Source organism: Salvia hispanica, chromosome 2 (genome assembly GCF_023119035.1).
Source record: "Salvia hispanica cultivar TCC Black 2014 chromosome 2, UniMelb_Shisp_WGS_1.0, whole genome shotgun sequence".
NCBI lineage: Eukaryota > Viridiplantae > Streptophyta > Magnoliopsida > Lamiales > Lamiaceae > Salvia > Salvia hispanica.
This window is the reverse complement of record NC_062966.1, coordinates 13,611,163-13,616,789: the sequence shown is the minus strand read 5'-3', so window position 1 is coordinate 13,616,789 and position 5,627 is coordinate 13,611,163. Positions and strand designations below refer to the sequence as shown.

Here is a 5,627-nt window from a genome sequence, read left to right as displayed (position 1 = left end):
AATAATGACAAATTTTAATTATGTAGATCCAAAACTTATTAGGAAATTACTAAGAAGTTGGGGGCGAATGTGACGAGAATCTTTTCAAGAATATAGCGGTTTATAATAATGCCCTTATAGGATCCGAGGGTGTTTTAGTCCCAAAAAAAAAATTGTGATTATATTAAAGTTAGGTCTTCTAAGCTATTTTTTTGTTAGTCTTGGTGTCACAATTTAAAAACGTTAGGGATTAATGAGACATTCACTATTTCTATATGTATTGCATCTTCACCGGATCTTGTCTGTAACTGCTTGATCTATCAAATTTAAATAAATTGTGGGAAAGTTTAATTATAAATTACGAAGATAATAAAAAAGTATAGTACTCCTGTCGATAAGTGAGTCATTTCTTTTAGCACAAGATTTAAAAATTGATATTTAAAAAGTTAAAGTAGAGAAATACAATATAGAGGAAAAAGTAGAAAGTGAAAATAATAAAGTAAAGTTTTTTTTAATAAAAATAAATTTAAACTATGACAAAGATTTCCTTATTTTTCCCCAAAAATTTAAAATTTTATGTTTATATTTAAATTTTTTCAATTTTTTTTTAATTTTTTAGGAATATTTTATTAACTCATTTTAAACATATTTTTTTTTATGTAAAAAAAAAAGAATCATTTTTCTTACTTTTTTAATCCTTTTATCACTCCCCCCGTCCCCAAAAATTTATCATTTTTATTTTTGTTTTTAAAAACATCATTTACTTTTTTAATTTTTTTGTTTTCCCATTCTAACTTATTTACCCTTTTATTATAAAATTAATTTATATAATAATAGGACTATTTTATAACTTTTAATTTCCCTTTTAAAAATTTTATTTTTTTAAAATGATTCAAAAGGTGACAAATTTATGGGAGGGGGGAGTATATTTCTAAAATCCAAAAAAAATATTTTGGGGGCGGGGGGATTAGTAACATTGTTTTTGTGTTTTGGTCAGTTTTTAAGTAGGTACTTCCTTTTCCTTTTAAAATAAAAACGTTTTTTCGGATTGTCCATTTAAATGAAACGTTTCAAAAATGTAAATAACATCATCCCTTTTTTTTTCGCTTTTTACTTACTCTCTGTTCATTAACTCCCAAAACAAAAAGAGAACTTTTTTTGGCCCACGAATTTTGTCAAAGTATCATTTAGGTCCTTGAACTTTGAAATAAATATTTGAGGTCCGCCAACTAAGTTAATATCAATCAATCTTTTTTGACTATTTCCCCGTTTTTGACGAAAATACCCCAATACTTTAAGGGTACATATTTTAAACTTTTCACATACTCATATTTTTTATAAATACCTTTCCTATATATTCTTTTGACAATTTTTTAAATATAATTTGACCCTTCAATATTATCACTAATTTGTGACATCAAGAAAAACTTCTTCAATTTTTATAATTAAAGATTTTAATATTTAGGTATGGATACTGTAAAATTAATGTCACATTGAATGACGATACTTGAATATTGATATATTGTCAAAAATATACATCAAAAATATATAGTAGAGATATTTATCAATATTCAAGTATCGTCTATTCAATGTGACATTAATTTTTACGAGTATCCATACCTCAAGAATATTTAAAATTCTTTAATTATAAAAATTGAAGAAGGAACTTTTTTGCATGTCACAAAATTAAGTGATAATATTGAAGGTCAAATTATATTTAAAAAATTTGTCAAAAATATATAGTAAAGATATTTAATGAAAAATATGAGATGTGATAAGTTTATTAAAAATATGTTCCTTTCAAGGTATTACGGGTATTTTCGATTGAAAAAACATAGAAATAGTAAAAAAAATACTCCATCCATCCTAAAATTTGTCTCTTATTTCCATTTAGTTATCCTAAAAATTTGTCACCTTTTCACTTTTACCATTTTTATAATGGACCCTACATTCCACTAATTCATTCTCACTCACATTTTATTATAAAACTAATATATAAAGTAGGACTCACATCTCACTAACTTTTTCAATCCACTTTCTATTACATTTCTTAAAACCTACGCGGGTCAAATGGTGCGAATTATGAGATACGGAGGAAGTATTTCAATTGATATTAGCCATAGTTGTGAACATCAAATGATATTTTTAAAGTTCCGCCAAAAATGATACTTTTAAGCAGTGAATCTCAAAAACAAGTAATGTACTACATAAAATTATATACCAAAAATAAATATTTTATATTTATTGGGACAATAGTGGAAGTATGTTACATGGAGTAGGCAACCCATCAAACATTTCATTACAATACCATAACTTATTAGCTATAACAAGTAGTACATGAAGGAATGATGATTCAATCTTCACCCGACCTATCTTCATTAATCTCCTCAAGAATCACCACAAGCGCAACTATGAAGGCATGATCAACATTTGGATATATTGTCACACAGAATGTATCTTTTCCAAGCAAAATGCTTTGTGCACTGTGTTTCCTTCGCATCTGCATTTTAAAATCAATTTAATTATCCATTTTAAAAAACCAAAGGAGCAGAATTTAATGAAATTGATAATCCATTTGGTTTGATGAAATTAGGATGAATATACTTGAGCAATGACATTATTGGTGTCTCCAGCGTATATGGTGCAGGATCGCTCAAACCAGCTGCCTTCAATCCTAAAATCGCACCGATCCTCTTTCGAATTCGCAGCCAGGAACACATCCAGCTTCGTCTTGAACTGAATCATCGAAGACTTTCTCACACTAAAAGCATTTTCTTCGAATCCGTGCTCTCTCCTCTGAAAGCCTGCCATCTCCTATGCGCCGTCAGCAGCTGCACCATCCAGATTTAGATGGTTCACAATCGATCAATCCAGATTTAGATTTTATCGATCCAGATTTAAAATCGATCAATTGATCCAAACGAAATGTTTGATCGATTGATTTAGAAGACGAGATTTAGATTTGGTCGATTGATTTAGAAGATCGAGATTTAGATTTGGTGAATTGATCCAGACGAAATGATCGAGGCATAGATTTGATCGATTGATTCAGAAGAAGATTGATATTTAGAGATTTGATGAATTGATTGGATTTACCTTCTGCTGGAAGGTGATGATAGGGTTGCCGGCGGCGTCGAGCAAGACGCGGCGGTCGTGGAGCTGAAGACTTTGCCTCTGATCTTGAAAAGGAGGTTGTCGTTGAGGTCGGTGACTCCGAAGGTTCCGTCTTCTAGAGTCATCAGCTTCCGCGAGATGGTGAGATCCATGGGCTGAGACACGCAGAACTGTGGGCTCACGACGTCCACCGCCACCGCCGGATACATTGCACCGGCCATCCTTTTTTAAAATTTATTTTCGTATTTCGCTGCTCCGAATTTTTAAATACGATAAGAGCAAAGCTAAATTATTTAAAGAAAACGAAGTTGAGGAAAAAAATCCGTGGAATATTAAAAGGGAGAAAAGTTTGCTTATACTAGTAGTAAGTATGATATTAATTAATCGATGTGTGCTATGCAAAGAGGTTAAAAATATAGTGATAATGAATAGTAAAAACAAGTGGGAATATGAATTCTGTTTTATAAATTAATTTTTTATTTTTTTAATTTTATAATAAAATATAAGTAATATTATGAGTTAATGAAATATAGAATTAAAATAAATAAAATATCGGTGAAGATATTAGAATTGTAACAAAATATATAAATTAATAATGGACAAAAAAAAAAAAATTATGTCAATTAATAATTTAGAGAAAGATAAGAGACACTGGGGACCTTTTAACCTTTCAGACACCCCGTTATAAGCATTAATAATTGATAGAGCAATGATAAGATAAAATGTAGGACCCACACATTATAAGTTGACTTAGAGATAATTACAAATTTTTTAGAAAAATTTCCAACCAAAAACTATTTTTTTTTGTATAAAAAAAAGTTTATAATTTTGACAACCAAAAACTATTTTTTGTATAAAAATAAGTTTATTTATGATTTTATTAAAATATATGGATGCATATATAGTACAGGGAAAGTGTATAATATTATGGTCATATATTTATGATTTATGTATTTTTTTTTTAATTTTTTGGAACCATTAATTTTATTTAGTGCATACTTTAATTCAAAAAAAAATAATAGAAAGAAAATTCAAATATAAAAATAAATTTGGTTGTTTATCATTACTAAATAAATCCCCCGTGTCCAATATATTTATAACAAAATCACAGTGTATTGATATACTTTCCATCCCAAAAAGATACACATTTTTTAAAAAACGGGATTTTGGGTTATAGTTAAGGAAAATTTGGAAAAAAATATGTAAAGTATTAAAAAATATTGGGGATTGTTTGGAGAGAAAATTTTCAAAAAAGAAATAGTATTTTAATTAAAAAAAAAAAGGAAAAAGGGCCCTTTAAGGAAAATGGAAAAAATATAAATGATTCACGTTTCAACACTTGAAGAAGGATAGAAATGGAAGTTACCTAGTGCCAAATTGCCAATGGCATTAAATCTCCCTAAATTTGGGAGATTTTTAGTTACACGCTTTTTACAAAAAATTTCTACTTGCTATTGGGTTGATGTTAGGTTAGGGATAAAGACTTTTAAATTTTTTTTCAAAACTTTTCAAAATTTTCTAAACAAAAGAAAATCTTATGAGGGGTATGAAAGAGTGGAGAGGAGTCTGGAGGTGGACGTTTAAATGGAGGAGAAAATTAATTGCTTGGGAAGAAGATTCGCAGCTCTTCTACTAGGCATGAATCAATCCCCCTTGACATGGAGGACGTGGTCTCGTTAGAAATTTTTTTATTTTGTTTTTAGGGCAACACATGTAAGAAGATTGCTAGCTTTTCATAACACTAAACATGTCTTGTATGGAGAAATATTGCACCACCACGAGCACAACTCCATATGTGATTTCTTCTCCGATGAAAACTTAACACTAAATTATCTTTTTTAGTAGTAAGTTTTTTATCCAAGTTGTTCATTGGTTTATTTTTTTAAGCTAGTATTTAATTAAATAAAGGTATACATTTATGAGAACTAATCTCCCCCACCTTCTATGAACATTTAAAGAGCATCCACAAAGGGCAGGCCCGGCTAATCGATTGGCGCTACCCGGGGTTTCGGCTATTGAACCCGGGCCACCAAAAGGGGGAAAATCGCGGGGTACGAGCATCTGCCGACGCTGCCCCCTTTTTAGGCGGCCGATTGGCCAAATGGGGCCCCAATTTTCTTTTTTTTAAAAATTTTTTTAAAAAACTAAAAACGCGATTTTAGTTTCATTTTCTTTTGACCACTTGTTTTAACGAGTGTTTCTCTCTAAAATTTTTCCCCGTACAAGAGCAATTGGCAATGGACAACAACGAGTCCAACCGCGACGAGCCCTTTTCATACTCCCACGGCCCCCGTGATCCGGAGGGGCCGAGGGGGGCGAGGGCCGGGTTTAACGCCCCTTTGGGCCTTTGAGGGGAGATCGGAGCGCCAAGCGGGGGAACCGGGGACCCGGCGGGCGGGGCCGGAGGGCCCGGGGGGGAGGTAGCCCCGGGGAAAAGGCGATGATGAAAGATGGGGGATGATGTGGCGAAGTCAGGGGAGCATCCCGGGGGGGCCCCCTGTGGGGACCCCCGCCCATCGTTCCTCTTTGATTTT

General features: G+C 31.8%; 1 pseudogene; it reads right to left on the bottom strand.

Annotated features, from left to right (window-relative positions):
• Positions 1-2,269: 2,269 nt before the first annotated feature.
• On the bottom strand, positions 2,270-3,392 carry LOC125207976 (annotated as a pseudogene).
• Between the last annotated feature and the right edge of the window lie 2,235 nt (positions 3,393-5,627).